Below are 20,662 nucleotides of genomic sequence, written 5' to 3'. Positions count from 1 at the left end.
CTTTTATTAAAACTCAGTAACAAACAATATTTATGTGTTTTTTTATAAAAATAACAAAATCTAAAATCAAGAATTATATCATAATTTTTATATCATGGAAAAATATCATCTTACCAGAGCAGGTGATTTTGGCCACTTCATCTTCATTACAGTCATTTTGTCCCCAGGGTAAAGATGGACACTGCCACAAATTTGAATCATGTGGTCGACATTTCACTTCATCCAGCCAGTTAGGAGCTGATTACACTCTTGGTGTAGAATCAGACAAAACACCAGATCTTCCACAGTTCAGCTCTTGACAGATCAGACTCACTGTGTCTCTGTCCATCTGGTTCCAGCACACATTACCCCAGGATCCATTGTAGAAAACCTCCACATTCCCTTCACAGCCCTCAGTTAACCTGATCTCTTTAAACTCTAGATAAAAAAATTAATACAAAAAAAATTCAAAATCTAAACAAAAAAAAAAATAACTGGTTAAGACAAGTAAAATGCTGCAAATTTACAAAATTTAAAAATTTATCAAATCCAATATGTTAAAAAAAAAAAAAACATTCACATGTGTACATGTTTACCTGAGCACACGACTCCTACATCCTCCTTGTGATTACAGTCATGTTTTCCCCAGCCTGGAGAAGAGCAGCTCCACAGGGACGTCTCATTCCCCTCACACTCCACCTCATCCAGCCATATGGGTCCAGAACCAGGACCAAACCAGGCTGGTACCTGCTGGTTACTGAGGGCCACTCCACACTGCAGCTGTCTGCACACCACATGGGCATCTTTAATATCCCAGGAGTCATCACACACTGTCCCCCATGAGCCGCTGTGAAAAACCTCCAGCCTCCCTGCACAGTCTCCCCCAGAACCCACCAGCCTGATGGACCCACGACCTGATATTCAGAAAAAGAAAAACACATCATTGATCATGAGCAACCGAAAAATCTGCTCAGATGTTGTTGTTCTCACCAAGGCAGGTGATTGACAGCTGTTGTGTGGAGCTGCAGTTGAGAGTTTGTGGAGAGCTGCAGTTCCCCAGATGAGCTTCACTCCCAGAGCACTGGAAGCCCGTCACACACTCATGACTGTGTTCAGGACTGGATGAAGAGGAGCCGTAGAAGTTCAGCACAGAGCCACAGCCCAGCTGTCTGCAGACCACAGAGGATTCAGTGAGACTCCAGGAGTCCAGCAGAACTCTCCTCCAGACCTGATGGATGAAAACTTCCACCTCCCCCTCACACTGTCTCTCTCCAGACAACCGCACCAGACCATCATGAAGAGCCAGAGAAGAATCTGAGGAGAAGATCTCATGCTTTACTAAAATATTGTTTGAAAATATACTGCATAATATCAATTATACATTTGCATAACAGTAATAATATGTGAATCTACAAGTAATAAGTACTTACTAGAGCAGATGACTCCAACATCTCGTCTATGAGAACATTCAGCTCGACTCCATGAAGAGATGGAACATTCTGAGAGTTTTGTTTCATTCCCGTCACAATCAAACACATCAGCCCAGATTTCACCACTTCCCTCTCCAAACCAGTCTGATCCCACAACAGACACAGCAATCCCACAATTCAGCTGTCTACAGAGGACACTGGCAGCTCTCATATCCCAGCATGCATCACACACTGTGCCCCATTTACTGAGGAACTGAAGCTCCACTCTTCCAGAACAAGAGTCTGAACTGTTTACCAGTTTAAGATCTGTGTAACCTGAAAAAAAAAAAGAACAGAAACAGTTAAAAGAACAAATTTATTTTTTTTAAAAGGTAATAGCTCACACAGATCAAAAAAAATAATACAAAAAAAAAAAAAAAAACAACAAAAGAAGAGACACTGAATATTGATACTTAACCAGAACAGATCAGTCCCACAATATTGTCAGTGGTGCAGTTGTGTTTGTTTGATGATGATATTGAACAGAATGAAATCTGAGATTCATTTCCTCTACACTGAATCTCTTGTGTCCACATCTGAGTGTCTCCTTTGCCAAAAGCAGCTGCTCCCAGCACCTGTACAGGAGCCCCACAGTCCAGCTCTCTACACACAACCTCTGCATCCTGCTGGTCAAAGGCAGCATCACACACTGACATCCACGTCTGATTATGAAGTATCTCTAATCTCCCAGAGCACAGGTGAGATCCATTAACAAGTCGAGAAGGTGTATGACCTGTTTAAATAATACGAATTAAGGGCACACAAAAACAAATGCTAGTTAAAAATAATAGTTAAAAATAAAAACAATGATATTTAAATATATTACAATAATTAAATAAATAAAGTTTTCAAACAAAACACAATCATTAAGTCATCAATCCATAATAAAAAAATGGGCACAGCAAAAAGTGTTTTTTTGTGGCATGTTTGATTTACCTGAACAGATGACACCAGCATCGGAATTATGAGTACAGCCATGTATGCACCACCCTGCTGATCCACAGTTCTTCAGTGTAGAATCTGTTTCTGTACATAATATCATACTCATCCATATTGGTCCTGCTCCTTGTCCAAAATGAGCATCACTCAGAGCATCTACAGGTTCTCCACAGTCCAGTTCTCTACACACCACTGCAGCATCAGCCATATCCCAGAAATCATCACACACTGTTCCCCACTGACCTCTATGATGAAGAACCTCCACTCTACCAGCACAGCGACTGTTACCATCAACCAACCTCATTTTTTTTTTTTTTATCTAAGTGACAGATAAATACAGAGAGAGACTACAAGTAAAAGTAAGATATTTAAATAATATTAAAAGTCTTACTTTATTTAGATGGCACCAGACTGCAATCAGCCCCTTTAAAATTATCATGAGAACAGTTGTTTTTATTTGATGGTGTTGTTGGACAGAGGTGAATCTGAGATTCATTTCCTCTGCACTGAATCTCTTGTGTCCACATCTGAGCGTCTCCTTTGCCAAAAGCAGCTGCTCCCAGCACCTGTACAGGAGCCCCACAGTCCAGCTCTCTACACACAACCTCTGCATCCTGCTGGTCAAAGGCAGCATCACACACTGACATCCACATCTGATCATGAAGTATCTCCAACCTCCCAGAGCAACTGGTGTTTCCAATAAGCCTGACATCTAAAGTAATATAAGACAAGAAATATAAAAAATACACTTTAAACTTGTATACAGTTTATCTCAATGTGCAATCCTTGTCATTATTGGTTAACCACAGGCACAAAGTAAAAAAATCTGAATTTTTACAAAGGGTTTATTTAAAGCAGGGGTGCCCAAACTCGGTCCTGGACAGCCGGAGTTTTGCTCCAACCCCAATTAGACACGCCTGAACCAACTAATCAAGCTCTTACCAGGAACTAGAAACTTCCTCACAGGTGTGTTGAGGCAAGCTGGATCTAAACTCTGCAGGACACCAGCCCTCCAGGAACAAGTTTGGGTACCCCTGATTTAAAGGATTAGTCATAATTTAGTGTCATCATTTAGTCACTGTCATGTCTAATCCAGGACTGTGCTGTATTGACAAAACAATTACAGGTTGCATATTTTCTTAGTGACAGAAGCTATTTACACTAAATGGAAATAGTGATAGATCCTAGGATCCTAGTGCAAACAGAAATGGATTATATTTATACTATGTAAAAATAGCAGGATTTTCTTTGTAGTAAGTGTAAATAGTAGAGGCTATTTATACTTCGCAGGCATTTGCATTTCAGTATTGTAGTACATTATAAAACAGTATGCAGTAATAACATAATATTACTATTAACATATAAAAAATGATTAAAGCGCCCCTATTATGGAGTTTTGAAAATTACCTTTGATGCAGTAACAGCTCTAAATGAATGAAAACATCCTCCAAAGTTGTAAATCTGAAAGTCTGTGTATAAAGTTACTGTCTTTCAAAAGAAAGAGTCAATTCTGAGTCAAGAAAACGAGTTGTGTTTAAAACAAATCTTTGGCTGTTTCAAGTTGGAGTCAACTTGAAACATTAGCATATTGCCTGCCCACTTGTGTGTGCAGACCAGGGAAAACTTGAACTCAAACGTTTAAGTAATGTTGAACTTTTGTAACCCAGTAATGTTGTCTATAAGTCAACCAGACAGTGGTGAATGGTATAAATACCTCCTTTTTTTTTTTTTTTTTTTTTGTGGATTTTGTTGATAATGACAAGTAAACAGTAATATGCATCCTTCAAAAACGTGTTTGTAAAAGTATTAGTATGTTCTTCTACTCCTGTAGCTCACTATGCTATGCATGTTGAATAGAAAACTCCATGTAAAGTTTTCTAAAAACAGACAGTTCACCTCAGAAATTCATCAATATAAACTCCTAGCACTAATTAATTATTTAGGTGTTTCTTCCAATATTTCGTACACCGTGTGATTGTGTGATTGATCTGCCTGCTACATATTTTTTTCCTCTTTATATTCTTCAGTAAAATATTATCTGTTAACTGCATTTTACAACCTAAATATAATGAAAAGCATATTATTTCCACACAAATGACATTCTGGAACATAAATGCATAGGGCAGTCCATATCGTTAAGTCTTGTAATAGGTGGTGAATATCCGTATGATCTGCCTCCTTTGTCACTGACTGATGACCCTTCTATTTCTTATCCCTAGTTTTTTCGCCAAGCCCATGCACAAGTTTTGTTCGGTTCAGTGCCATTGTTTACATTCAGTGCCACCGCAATGGCCAACTTTCAGATTGATGATGTAACATGAAAACACTCTATACCTGACAAGAGATCAGAGAGCACTCCAACACATGGAATTTCACCAGATGCTTCAGTTTTCCAAGTGTAACATGTATGTGTTCTTTCCATTGTGTATTTCCTGTGACATAGTTTTCCTGTGTTCTGATTAGTTCATGCTGTTCACCTGTTGTCCAATTCATTAACTCAGCAGTTGCTTTGTTCGTTTTGTGTACTTAAACTCTTAGTTTTCTCTTTGATTCTCTCCATTCTGGTTGATTGTAGTGTGAGGTAATGTTTTTCTGAGTTTGTTATTAATGTCTATTTCTAGTTAAGCTTCTTCATTGTGAGTGTGATTATATTACCAGAAGAATGGGCCAAACTGAAGTTATATTGTGTAATTTTTCCCTTTTATGTTTTTTCCCTTTTCACCCTTTTTATGGATTTGCCTGCTGTTTAGAGTTTGAAAAACTTGAAAGTGAGTAAATGATAAAAGTATTTTCAATTTTTGGTTAACTACCCTTTGAAATAAGAAAAAAAAAAAAAGGTTTGGAGAAGATTACCTGAGCATATGACTCCAGCATCCTTAGTATGATCACAGTCATACAAATCCCATTCTATTGATCCACAGTTCTTCAGTGTAGACTCTGTTCCATTGCATAGCTTGAGATGTGTCCAGATTGGTCCTGATCCTGGTCCAAAATGAGCACCAGTCAGAGCATCTACAGGTTCTCCACAGTCCAGTTCTCTACACACCACTGCAGCATCAGCCATATCCCAACCAGCATCACACACTGTTGCCCACTGACCTCTATGAAGAGCCTCCACTCTACCAGCACAGCGACTGTGACCACCAACCAACCGCACTCTAATATTGCCTATATAATAAATTGAGAGGGTATCAAAAAATAAAAGGGGAAATTTAATAATAAAATAAAATGCACAAAGTAAAAAAGGTAAATAAATAAAAAGGAAATAATAATAATAAAAAACTATGGTGAAAAAAATATCTAGTGATGTTTAGGGAACATTAAATTTAATTTCAGTTTATAAAAAAAAGAAAGAAGAAGAAGAAGAAAAAGAAAAAAAAAGGCTCAAACCTGCACACACCAAACCAACATCATTGTCATGAGAACAATTGTTTTCATGTGATGGTGATGTTGGACAGAAGTGAATCTGAGATTCATTTCCTCTGCACTGAATCTCTTGTGTCCACATCTGAGTGTCTCCTTTGCCAAAAGCAGCTGCTCCCAGCACCTGTACAGGAGCCCCACAGTCCAGCTCTCTACACACAACCTCTGCATCCTGCTGGTCAAAGGCAGCGTCACACACTGACATCCACATCTGATCATGAAGTATCTCTAACCTCCCAGAGCAGTGAGAACCTCCAACCAGCCTGACTTCTGAAAATAAATAAATAAATAAATAAATAAATAAATAAAACATTTAAGTTAGGGAAATCAATACTGACTCATATACCAGCCATGAGATAAAAAGACAGAAATCATATGTCCTTGATCCTCTGAAATTAAAGATATTTAGTATGTATGTGATCTGAATACATTAACACATGACTGGCCACATTTTCAAGACAGACAGAGTGAGGTAATAAGGAATAAATAGAATGCTAGAATCATGCTAGTAACATAATAATCATGCTAGAATCATGGTAGTAATTTGCTAATCATGCTAATAACATGCTAATCATGCTTGAAACATGCTAGTAACTTGCTAATCATGCTAGTAACATGATAATCATGCTAGAATCATGGTAGTAACTTGCTAATCATGCTAATAACATGCTAATCATGCTTGAAACATGCTAGTAACTTGCTAATCATGCTAGAATCATGCTAGTAACATGATAATCATGCTAGAATCATGGTAGTAACTTGCTAATCATGCTTGAAACATGCTGGTAACATGCTAATCATGCTAGAATCATGGTAGTAACTTGCTAATCATGCTTGAAACATGCTAGTAACTTGCTAATCATGCTAGAATCATGCTAGTAACATGATAATCATGCTAGAATCATGGTAGTAACTTGTTAATCATGCTAGTAACTTGCTAATCATGCTAATGACATGCTAATTATGCTAGAATCATGCTAGTAACATGATAATCATGCTAGTAACTTGCTAATCATGCTAATAACATGCTAATCATGCTTGAAACATGCTAGTAACTTGCTAATCATGCTAGAATCATGCTAGTAACATGATAATCATGCTAGAATCATGCTAGTAACTTGCTAATCATGCTTGAAACATGCTGGTAACATGCTAATCATGCTAGAATCATGCTAGTAACATGATAATCATGCTAGAATCATGCTAGTAACATGATAATCATGCTAGTAACTTGCTAATCATGCTAATAACATGCTAATCATGCTTGAAACATGCTAGTAACTTGCTAATCATGCTAGAATCATGCTAGTAACATGATAATCATGCTAGAATCATGGTAGTAACTTGCTAATCATGCTTGAAACATGCTGGTAACATGCTAATCATGCTAGAATCATGGTAGTAACTTGCTAATCATGCTTGAAACATGCTAGTAACTTGCTAATCATGCTAGAATCATGCTAGTAACATGATAATCATGCTAGAATCATGGTAGTAACTTGTTAATCATGCTAGTAACTTGCTAATCATGCTAATGACATGCTAATTATGCTAGAATCATGCTAGTAACATGATAATCATGCTAGTAACTTGCTAATCATGCTAATGACATGCTAATTATGCTAGAATCATGCTAGTAACATGATAATCATGCTAGTAACTTGCTAATCATGCTAATAACATGCTAATCATGCTTGAAACATGCTAGTAACTTGCTAATCATGCTAGAATCATGCTAGTAACATGATAATCATGCTAGAATCATGCTAGTAACTTGCTAATCATGCTTGAAACATGCTGGTAACATGCTAATCATGCTAGAATCATGCTAGTAACATGATAATCATGCTAGAATCATGCTAGTAACATGATAATCATGCTAGTAACTTGCTAATCATGCTAATAACATGCTAATCATGCTTGAAACATGCTAGTAACTTGCTAATCATGCTAGAATCATGCTAGTAACATGATAATCATGCTAGAATCATGGTAGTAACTTGCTAATCATGCTTGAAACATGCTGGTAACATGCTAATCATGCTAGAATCATGGTAGTAACTTGCTAATCATGCTTGAAACATGCTAGTAACTTGCTAATCATGCTAGAATCATGCTAGTAACATGATAATCATGCTAGAATCATGGTAGTAACTTGTTAATCATGCTAGTAACTTGCTAATCATGCTAATGACATGCTAATTATGCTAGAATCATGCTAGTAACATGATAATCATGCTAGTAACTTGCTAATCATGCTAATAACATGCTAATCATGCTTGAAACATGCTAGTAACTTGCTAATCATGCTAGAATCATGCTAGTAACATGATAATCATGCTAGAATCATGGTAGTAACTTGCTAATCATGCTTGAAACATGCTGGTAACATGCTAATCATGCTAGAATCATGGTAGTAACTTGCTAATCATGCTAGAATCATGCTAGTAACATGATAATCATGCTAGAATCATGGTAGTAACTTGCTAATCATGCTAGAATCATGGTAGTAACTTGCTAATCATGCTTGAAACATGCTAGTAACTTGCTAATCATGCTAGAATCATGCTAGTAACATGATAATCATGCTAGAATCATGGTAGTAACTTTTTAATCATGCTAGTAACTTGCTAATCATGCTAATGACATGCTAATTATGCTAGAATCATGCTAGTAACATGATAATCATGCTAGTAACTTGCTAATCATGCTAATAACATGCTAATCATGCTTGAAACATGCTAGTAACTTGTTAATCATGCTAGAATCATGCTAGTAACATGATAATCATGCTAGAATCATGGTAGTAACTTGCTAATCATGCTAGAATCATGGTAGTAACTTGCTAATCATGCTTGAAACATGCTAGTAACATGATAATCATGCTAGAATCATGCTAGTAACATGATAATCATGCTAGTAACTTGCTAATCATGGTAGAATCATGCTAGTAACTTGCTAATCATGCTAGTAACTTGCTAATCATGCTAATAACATGCTAATCATGCTAGAATCATGGTAGTAACATGAGAATCATGCTAGAATCATGGTAGTAACCTGCTAATCATGCTAGTAACATGCTAATAACATACTAATCATGCTTGAAACATGCTAGTAACTTGCTAATCATGCTAGAATCATGTTAGTAACTTGGTAATTATGCTAGAATTATGCTAGTAACTTGCTAATCATGCTAGAATCATGCTAGTAACATGATAATCATGCTAGAATCATGGTAGTAATTTGCTAATCATGCTAATAACATGCTAATCATGCTTGAAACATGCTGGTAACATGCTAATCATGCTAGAATCATGCTAATAACATGATAATCATGCTAGAATCATGGTAGTAACTTGTTAATCATGCTAATGACATGCTAATTATGCTAGAATCATGCTAGTAACATGATAATCATGCTAGTAACTTGCTAATCATGGTAGAATCATGCTAGTAACTTGCTAATCATGCTAGTAACTTGCTAATCATGCTAATAACATGCTAATCATGCTAGAATCATGGTAGTAACATGAGAATCATGCTAGAATCATGGTAGTAACCTGCTAATCATGCTAGTAACATGCTAATAACATACTAATCATGCTTGAAACATGCTAGTAACTTGCTAATCATGCTAGAATCATGTTAGTAACTTGGTAATTATGCTAGAATTATGCTAGTAACTTGCTAATCATGCTAGAATCATGCTAGTAACATGATAATCATGCTAGAATCATGGTAGTAATTTGCTAATCATGCTAATAACATGCTAATCATGCTTGAAACATGCTGGTAACATGCTAATCATGCTAGAATCATGCTAATAACATGATAATCATGCTAGAATCATGGTAGTAACTTGTTAATCATGCTAATGACATGCTAATTATGCTAGAATCATGCTAGTAACATGATAATCATGCTAGTAACTTGCTAATCATGGTAGAATCATGCTAGTAACTTGCTAATCATGCTAGTAACTTGCTAATCATGCTAATAACATGCTAATCATGCTAGAATCATGGTAGTAACATGAGAATCATGCTAGAATCATGGTAGTAACCTGCTAATCATGCTAGTAACATGCTAATAACATACTAATCATGCTTGAAACATGCTAGTAACTTGCTAATCATGCTAGAATCATGTTAGTAACTTGGTAATTATGCTAGAATTATGCTAGTAACTTGCTAATCATGCTAGAATCATGCTAGTAACATGATAATCATGCTAGAATCATGGTAGTAATTTGCTAATCATGCTAATAACATGCTAATCATGCTAGAAGCATGGTAGTAACTTGCTAATCATGCTAGAATCATGCTAGTAACTTGCTAATCATGGTACTAACTTGCTAATCATGCTAGTAACATGTTAATAACATACTAATCATGCTTGAAACATGCTAGTAACTTGGTAATCATGCTAGAATCATGCTAGTAACATGATAATCATGTTAGAATCATGGTAGTAATTTGCTAATCATGCTAAAACCATGCTACTAACATGGTAATCATGCTAGTAACTTGCTAATCATGCTAATAACATGCTAATCATGCTAGAATCATGCTAGTAACTTGCTAATCATGCTAATAACATGCTAATCATGCTAGAAGCATGGTAGTAACTTGCTAATAATGCTAGAATCATGCTAGTAGTTTGCTAATCATGCTAAAACCATGCTAGTAACATGGTAATCATGCTAATAACATGCTAATCATGCTAGAATGATGCTAGTAATTTGCTAATCATGCTAGTAACATGCTAATAACATACTAATCATGCTTGAAACATGCTAGTAACTTGCTAATCATGCTAAAATCATGCTAGTAACATGATAATCATGCTAGTAACTTGCTAATCATGCTAGAATCATGCTAGTAACTTTGCTAATCATGCTAATCACACTTGAAACATGCTAGTAACATGCTAATTGTGCTAGAAACATGCTAGTAACATGATAATCCTGCTAGAATCATCCTAGTAACTTGCTAATCATGCTAGAAACATGTTAGTAACATGTTAATCAAGCTAGAACAATGCTAGTAACTTGCTAATCATGGTAAAATCATGCTAGTAACATGATGAACATGCTAGAAACATGCTAGTAACTTGCTAATCATGCTAAAATTATGCTAGTAACATGCCAATCATGCTTAAACATGCTAGTAACATGCTAGTAACTTGCTAATCATCGTAACAACATGCTAGTAACACCGTAGCAACCACCCTGAGTACCTAGTAACCACATAGCAACACCCTAGCAATGACCCAGAGTACCTTAGGAACCACATAGCAACCCCCTAGCAACAACCCCACGTACCATAGCAACAGCATAGCAACACCATAGCAACCAACCCAGGTACCCCAGCAACTGACCTAGCAACCACCCTGGATCTCCTAGCAACCACATAGCAACACTCTAGCAACCAACCAGAGTACCTTAGCAACCACATAGCAACACCCTATCTATCTGTTTTTCTAATATACTGTATTGCCTTTAAAACATTCAGACTTTAATCTTTCAAACTTTTGATTAATTTTAAACTGAAAACAATTTCAAACTGAAACCATCAAACATTTAAAACTTTTTCAAGCCAACTTAAAGTTTGTTCTCAAACTTTACTCATCTAGTTGTATGTATTTACTGTTTGTAGTATGTTGAAACTCTCCCGAGCAGCGTTTTGAGCTCAGATAAGATTACAATGGTCGTAGAGCGCACTCAGGTGACCGTTCATTTTACATCAGAATGAATTTGTAAATATCCACCAAATTATCATCACCCCAACCTAAAGCATCTTCCCGCGCCCCTGGATTTGGTGTTAGCAAGACTGCTGCATGCTCTGAAGTGGGAGTGACCAGCTGGCAGAGGATTCCACAGCCTTGCACACCCATGTTATGTTCACAATTTGTTATTTACTTACTGTATACAGATCATTTGCGTTACCCGGGGGGATTGGAGGCTGTGATTGGATGATGACAGGTGATGTGATCATTCTCAAGCGTTGTGATCAGCACTGCTACTGTTGCTGTTGTATCAGTCAGTGGTTAGATCAGCATACCAGTCAATAAATGGGACAAGGGAGGTCATGTACGGGACTAATCAGTTATGCCCAATATACGGGATGTCCCGGCTAATACGGGAAATTTGGCAACCATACTAAAATCTGACTCCAACAGTATGTATGGTTTAAAAAGAAGGTGAAAAGTTACAAGTGCTTTTGGCATTATTGTTTTGCATTGTAAATCAAGATTTTTAGCTTACCTGAACAAATGACTTTAGCATTCCTATCAAGGCAGTTGTCATGATAAATCGATGATAAAAATCCACATTTCTTAAGTGAGGACTCAGATCCAGTGCACAATGCATTTTTTATCCAGACTGGTCCTGATCCTGGTCCAAAATGAGCATCATTCAGGGCATCTACAGGTTCTCCACAGTCCAGTTCTCTACACACCACTGCAGCATCAGCCATATCCCAACCAGCATCACACACTGTTCCCCACTGACCTCTATAAAGAACCTCCACTCTACCAGCACAGCGACTGTGACCACCAATCAGCCTCACATTTATTTTGTCTTGAATGTAAGAGAGAGCAGAAAAAAAGGAAGTGTCAATTTGAAATGTTACAATAAAATTAAAACATGCTCTACACTTATCGGGTTTGACACTGGGATTACAAATTTAAGAATCTGTTTTAGATCTGCTAATCATACATCCTGACATATCATTACATGAAAAACTAAGGTTCATTTAGTATTAATGGTAAATATGATGACATCAGATGAATGATTCTGTTGAACAAAATTTGTAGCAAGAGGTTCTTGCTAGTTCCTGTTCTCTTTATTGTAAGTCAAGTGAGCCAGAAGACTCTTACCTCTTACCTGCCCCAGTCTTTGAATAGTTATGGTGATTGGATTAGAACTGGTGAAATGGGGCAGGTTGCTATACCTGCTTAACTTAATACGTAATACTTAATTTGCATACTTTGTTTAAGGTCGTCTCCTAGGTGATTTGTCTCCATTTCTTTTATAACCTACAATGTATCACTGGCTTAGTTAAACTTTTGATGACTGCAGTGTCACACAGCACATTCTCCATAAAGAACCCTGCTGAAGATACTGTCTTCTGGTCTGCACTACATGGTGCTTCCCAGACTAAAGTCTGTTGTATTGTGAACTCTTACCAGCACATAGCAAACCAATGTTGTGCTCCTGAGAACAGTTGTTTTTGATTGACAGTGATGCTGGACAGAGGTGAATCTGAGATTCATTTCCTCTACACTGAATCTCTTGTGTCCACATCTGAGTGTCTCCTTTGCCAAAAGCAGCTGCTCCCAGCACCTGTACAGGAGCCCCACAGTCCAGCTCTCTACACACAACCTCTGCATCCTGCTGGTCAAAGGCAGCGTCGCACACTGACATCCACGTCTGATTATGAAGTATCTCTAACCTCCCAGAGCAGTGAGAACCTCCAACCAGTCGGACTTCTAAGATAACACAGATCAACAAAACAATGGATTATTTAATTTATTGGTCCTGACTGATAAACATTTAATTGGAAATGTGTACTTATTTCAGAAGTTATTGATAATAGTGATTGGAATGCATCAGAAAATGAGGTTGTAGTAATAATAGTAGTTGTTGAGGATCTGATGAAGAATAGGTTGTTGTGGAAGTCAGGCATTTGGGTACATTATAGTATGCAAGTTTGAAAGATGTGATCCATGCAACAACCAGAGAGCAGGAAAGATGCCAATTAGGGGTGGAGCCGAACCCGAATACGGTATTCGGAAAGGCACAAATAGCGTGTTTTTTACAAATACTTATTTCGAACAAATACTTAAAAAAATATTTGTATTCGGGAACAAGAAAAACTTTATATCAAAAAGCTGCGTTTCCTCATGAGACCGCAGTGCATGCCCGCATGAGTGAGTGAGTGACATTCAGGAGTCTGGGGTTGGGGGCAGGGCTCGAAATTGCGACCGTTTTGGTCGCATATGCTCCCAAAATTTAATCTGCGCGACCTCAAAATATATTTGGAAGCATTTGTGCGAGTGCGAGAAATCGTTGTGGTGCGACTTGTTTTTATTTCTTTACAAAACTTTCGCTAGCCTAACTACTGCTCAGACTGCTGTGAGCTGATACAGTGACAGTTTCGCCGTTCTCTCCAACATTACATAACTAATTAAACTCGATCTGTACATTCTTAACTTTAATGCAGATTTTAGATATTAGCCGTCAATCACTCCCTGTCACTGACACTGCGCTCCGCTGAAACTCGGAACCGGCCGTTTTTTTCTCTCTCTCTCTCAACCAACCTCTGATCCAGATTTGCACAAACTACATTGCAATTAGGGGTGTGTGATATGACGATTTTTGATTGTGGACAATTAAAATGTCTCCACAATTTGCTTTTGAAGAAATATACTATATTTTGTGCTACAGCGCACATTCTGGCATACATTCACATCAAATGATAACTCCACTCACGCAGGGGCGTAATTTCCACTGGGGGCACACTTTTCAAAATCCCGTTTGTGTCCCACCACTTTTAATAGTTTTGTTAAATTAATGTCTTGTATTGTAGAATGCACGCTCAGCACCGCAGAGAGTTTAGCGCCATCGTTAAAACGAAACCGAAAGTAAAACGCGCGCGCGCATTAAAAAGCAATTTTAATACTCCACGTTTAGAGAGCGACTCCCCAGTTAACCTTAGCATAGCTTCCCGTCACTCATTAACTTAGTTAAAACTCCTCACATAGATTTGGGCGACCAAATAGAAAAGAGTGTGGCTGCTGCTGAGATCTCTTGGTCCTCCACCAGCCAAAAAAAGTGTGTAGAAGTGTAACGCAAAAAAACTGGATTTTTACGCCTATTTTGAATTTTACTCGAATACAAATACAAATATAAATACTTTTCCCCCCTCAACAAATACAAATACAGATACAAATACCGGCTGCTTTGCACACCCCTAATGCTAATGTGTATTGGCATTACTATACTGACAGGCAGGTATGCTCAAAAAATTATGACTGCACTGAAAACGAAGAGTCTTGTGCAATAACCTTTATTTGTTACCACCTACTGTTGTTGTCGTCTCTGTGCACTGGAAGCCTGTGACACCAAAACAAATTCCTTGTATGCATAAGCATACTTGGCAATAAAGCTGTTCTGATTCTGATTGTTGACTTTCACTTGTGCTGCGATAATTGATTTGAAATTTCAACATGAAATACGATGTTAAAGTTGTTTTAATGCTTTTGAAACACTAAGACATGGTTCCCAGGCAATTAAATTGCCTCTGAATTTGTGTCAAGTTTTAGATATTTTCAAATTTTCCAAATCAAATATAGCAGAACAAGAAAAAACTGAATGTTGATAATGATTTTTAATGTTTTTTTTGTTTTTTTTTTTTTTTTTTTTTTTTGGAAACAATAACTTATCACTTCTTTCTGAAAAAGTAAGACCTTGTCTCTTTTTTTCAGATAGTGAAAATGCATGTGTGAGGTTTTGGACAATTTGCCAAAAATAATGTACCCTAATGGGACAAAGTCATAAATGACAGAACTCAAAAAAGTTCAAAGGTCAGGTGTAGACAACAAATTTTGGAAAATTATTTTAGTCCTAAATATATGCACAATATAAAGTCAGTTATTTTTTTCAAACTGTGAATTCACAATTATGTCACAATAATGTTGATTAAATGTGGTAATCTAATTAATAAGTTATGGGGAAAGAAATAACTCACATTTTTTCAAAAAATGCAATTAACGCAGCTGCCCCACCCCAAGACCTATGCATGTCATCTTACATTTCATAAGGGGTGCTTCTCATTTCTTATTTGTGCATCCTTATGTTGTTAAAGTTTGGTTAAGACATTCATAAGAAACATTAATATAGGAAGATGCCCTGCAAAAGTAACACATAAAGTAAAGTTATTTTGATGTAAAGGGGGTGTTAAGTTATAATATATCACACAAGCGACGACTGCAGTATCACAGAGTGCTGTTTTGTCACCCCCAGTGTTGGGCATGGTACTTTTAAAAAGTAATTAGTCATAGTTACTAGTTACTTCTCACAGAGAGTTAAAATAGTTAGTAACAGTTACATCATTATAAAAGTAACTAATTACCAGGAAAAGTAACTATTGTGTTAATTTTTTTTTTCAAAATGTTCAAATATGTCAAATAACTTGGATGCCCCCAATATTAAATAAGTTAAATGAATGCAATTTAAATGAAGCAGATTTTTTAGTTCACACACCAGGCTAATATTAAATATTTGATATATTCTGATAGATATATATATATATATATATATATATATATATATATATATATATATACACACACAGGGGTTGGACAATGAAACTGAAACACTGGCCAATATAGTGTTGGAGGTTTCATGGCTATATTTATGCAGCCTGGTGGCCAGTCTTTACTGATCGCACATTCCACCAATAAGAGCAGAGTGTGAAGGTTGACTTTGTGCACCCAATAGCTCAAACATTGTACCCTGAAGGTGGTGCCGTGTATTAGGATGATAATGCACCAATACACACAGCAAGACTGGTGACAAGAGTGATTTGATGAACATGAAAGTAAAGTTAAACATCTCCCATGGCCTGCACAGTCACCAGATCTGAATATTATTGAGCCACTTTGGGGTGTTTTGGAGGAGCGAGTCAGGAAATGTTTTCATACACCAACATCACATAGTGACCTGGCCACTGTTCTGCGAAAGGAATGGCTCAAAATCCTTCTGGCTACTGTGCGGGACTTGTATTTGTCATTCCCAAGATGAAATAATGCTGTATTGGCTGCAAAAGGAGGCCAAACGGCATACTAATTGTGGTCTAAACCCAGGTGTTTCAGTTTCACTGTCCAACCCCTGTATATATATATATAGTTTTTTTAAATATCTGACACTTTGCATCAGTCAGTCAAGCATTATAATATGACATTATGATAATTTAGCATTATACTTTATTAATTAGAATAACCATGTATGAATGCATATTTGTCATGTTGATTGTCATGTTTAACGCCGCATTTTATTGTCAGTAACGGTAACTGTGTTGTAACGGGGAAACAGTAGTTTGTTTGATTACTCATTACTGAGAAAAATAACACTGTTAGTAATGCTGTTTATTTATAACGCTGTTATTGTTATATTTATATTTTATATTTATAACGCCATCACTGGTCATTCAGAAATTCAGTTACGTCAAGGTTGGTCCTGATGAACGTTATGTTTTCTGCAGGGTCTGTAGTCCAATGGTAAGTACTACAGACCCCTCATATCTCCCAATAATAAGACTATAGGCTGTCGCGAAAGATTTTTGGCACACATCAGCATGACATAACAGTAACTGGCATGCATCTTGCGGTGATCACCAGTGATTGCTTCTGTGCATATTTTGCTAATCCCAAATGAGCCCATTTACTTAATTCCTGAATTAATTAGCCATTTGAATGAAACAAATAAAATCTAATAAAATTAATTGTTACGTCCCAGGACATATTTTTATTGTTATTTCTTCTTTTTTTATGGTTTACCAGTGTGGGGGCGTAGTCAAAGCCCTGTGCCTGTGTTATGTTTGGTTTCTCTCCCTCTCCCTCTGTCTCTCTCCTCTCTGCTCCCTCTCAGGCAGAATCACCATCACCTGTGGCTCGTTATGAGAACGTGACTGAGACTGGAGTATATGGTGGCAGTCCAGTGTTTGCACCAGAGAGAGACACACTTCTCCCCTGTTCCAGATTGGAAGTTGTGTATTAGCAGTGGCTAATAATCCTTCAGTTGTGAACTGTTTTTTGTTCCATTTATTTGAGCTAAAAACAAGTGCAAGAGCTTCTACTCTTGAATTTTGTTATTTGTATATTGTTGTGGGAAGCGTAGGGAGAGAGTGCCTTTTTCTTTGGACTTCTCCTTTATCCCTGTTTTTGGTTCAGTTAGGAAGTAGAGGGAAGTTTTATGTTGTTTATTTCTCTTTTTTTCTCTTATTTTTTATTTTTTTTTTGGACATTTGAGGTAAGTTCGTTGCTTCCTAAAATTAGTTAGTTGAACATTTTGTTTGTTATTTTAGGCCTTGCTCTCTCCTGTTTCATTGCTCCCTATCTCTTTTATGTTAAATTTATTGTTCCTTTTTTTGCAAATAAACCTCTGCTCTTGTAAATATCTAAGTTGGTGTCATCTTCACTCTGGGACAGAGGACTGAAGTGTGTTCTTGCCGTTTTTTTTTTATTATTATTATTATTATTATTATTATTATTATTATTTATGTTTTTTTTTTCGTTTGCTACTTCCCCTCCTAAACCCCTAGACAGGAGGGGAACGTAACATAATGAATGAATGACTCAGTGACTTATTCATTAAGACAGGGTCTCCAAACTCGGTCTTGGAGGGCCACTGTCCTGCAGAGTTTACCTCCAATCACAAATAAACACACCTGAACCAGCCAATCAAGATCTTACTGGGTATACAGACATATTTACATATGAATAAAAAAAATCTGAAAACAACAATAAAAAACAATCCATATTAATAAAAATCTAATTAAATGGATAGTTCACCCAAAAATGGAAAAAAGAAAAAATTCTTTCTAAAGCTACTTTTTGTGATATCGCTTTCATGCTTTTCTTCATTTAACAAAATGTCTTTAAATGACAATGACAACCCTAATTTTTAGTCTTTTATTAACTAAATAAATGTAAAAACACAAAAGAAAAACGCACAAATTAGAAATATATTTATTACTGTCAACATTTAAAAATCTAAATTAGAAGCCAATATGGAAGCAGAAAAATTATATAGATATGAATTAGATTATGTAAAATACTTTACCTGAGCAGATGATTCCAGCATCACCATTATGATCACAGTTATGATTACCCCATCCAGATGACCCACAGTTCTTCAGTGTAGATTCTGATCCAGTACACATAACAAAACTTATCCAGACTGGTCCTGATCCTTTTCCAAAATGAGCATCAGTCAGAGCATCTACAGGTTCTCCACAGTCCAGTTCTCTACACACCACTGCAGCATCAGCCAAATCCCAACCAACATCACACACTGTTCCCCACTGACCTCTATGATGAACCTCCACTCTACCAGCACAGCGACTGTGACCACCAACCAACCTCACATTTATGCTGTCTGAAAATTGAACAGAGACAATGAGAGAGAGAGAGATGAAGAGATGAGAGCTTAATTCATAGAGTCACAAAAGTGGGACTACTGGTAATGTGGGGCACATACAGTGCTGCTTAGAAAATCGCGAAAGTTGACAAAGAGAACCTAATCAAACAAATGAGCTAAAATTATATATATTGTCATTTATATTTTTTTCTGGAAAATTATCCAATATTACATATCTGTGAGTAGCAAAAGTTTGTGAAACAGTTGAAATGTGAGTCCACCTGTTTAGAGAAGTTTTAAATCAATGGGATGACTATCAGGTGTCATTGCTTGCCCTGTTTTATTTCAAGAACATGGATCTATCAAAGTCTGATCATGTTTATGTAAGTGTATCATGGCACGAACAAAGGATATCTCTGAGGATCTCTTTTCTGAGGAGAGTTGTTGTTGCTCATTAGAACCATCCCTAAACACTTTTGACTCCACAGACCCACAGTTTGACAGACAGTGGAATGGAGGAAATTCAAGAGCATTGTTATCCTCCCCAAGAGTGGTGGACCAACAATGATCACTCCAAAAGTAAGACGTTTAACAGTCTGCAGGGTTTCAAAGGACCCCTGGGTAACTTCTAAGCAACTTAAGGCCTTTCTCACATTGGCTAATGTTAAATTTTAATGAGTCCACCATCAGGAGAACACTGAACAACCATGGTGAGGAGAAATCCACTGCTCTCCAAAAAGAACACTGCTGCCCATTTGCAGTTTGCTAAAGCTCATGTGGACAAATCAGAGGACTATTGGAGAAAGGTTTAATGGACAGGTGAGACTAAAATGTAACTTTTTTGTTTAAATGAGAAGCGCTATGTTTTGGAGAAAGGAAAACATAGCATTCCAGCATAAGATCCTTATCCCACAAATTCTGAATTAGCAAATTCTAAAGGAAATTTTTAGGACATCTGTCCAAGAACTGAATCTCAAGAGAAAGTAGGTCACACATTAAGACCCCAACGACCCCAAACACACAAGTCGTTTTTACCAAAGAATAGTTAAAGAAGGACAAAGTTAATGTTTTTGAATAACGAAGTCAAAGTCCGGACTTAAGCCAATTGAAATGTTGTGGAAGGACCTGAAGCAAGCAGTTCAGAGGAGGAAACCCACCAACATCACAGACTTGAAACAGTTCTGTACTGAGGAATGGGCTAAAATTAATAAAAAGTAAAAGTAAAAAAGTAAATGTGCAAGACTGATCAGTGGTTATAAGTAACGTTACCTGCAGTTATTGCTCCAAACAGGGGTTACACCAGTTACTGAAAATAACTGCCACTCACAGATATGCAACACTGGATCATTTTTCTGAATTAATAAATGACAAAGTATATATTTTTGTCACCTTTGTTTGATTAAGTCCTCTTTGTCTGCTTTCAGGACTTGTGTGAAAATCCAATGATGTTTTCGGTTATATTAATGCAGAAATCTAGAAAATTCTTTCAAGCAGCATTGTATGTCTGAATATTTAAGCCAGATTTTTGTATTAAGAAAAAAACAAAAAACAAAAAAAACAGGAACACGTTGAAATTATATATATATATATATATATATATATATATATATATATATATACACAGGGGTTGGACAATGAAACTGAAACACCTGGGTTTAGACCACAATTAGTATGGTGTTTGGCCTCCTTTTGCAGCCAATACAGCATT

General features: G+C 36.8%; 1 pseudogene; it reads right to left on the bottom strand.

Moving 5' to 3' along the window:
• The window catches only part of LOC127160553 (deleted in malignant brain tumors 1 protein-like), a 58,807-nt pseudogene extending 39,835 nt beyond the window's left edge, over nucleotides 1-18,972 (bottom strand).
• Nucleotides 18,973-20,662: the final 1,690 nt, after the last annotated feature.

Source organism: Labeo rohita, unplaced genomic scaffold (assembly GCF_022985175.1).
Source record: "Labeo rohita strain BAU-BD-2019 unplaced genomic scaffold, IGBB_LRoh.1.0 scaffold_384, whole genome shotgun sequence".
NCBI classification, from domain to species: Eukaryota; Metazoa; Chordata; class Actinopteri; order Cypriniformes; family Cyprinidae; genus Labeo; species Labeo rohita.
This window is presented reverse-complemented; position numbering and strand designations above follow the sequence as displayed.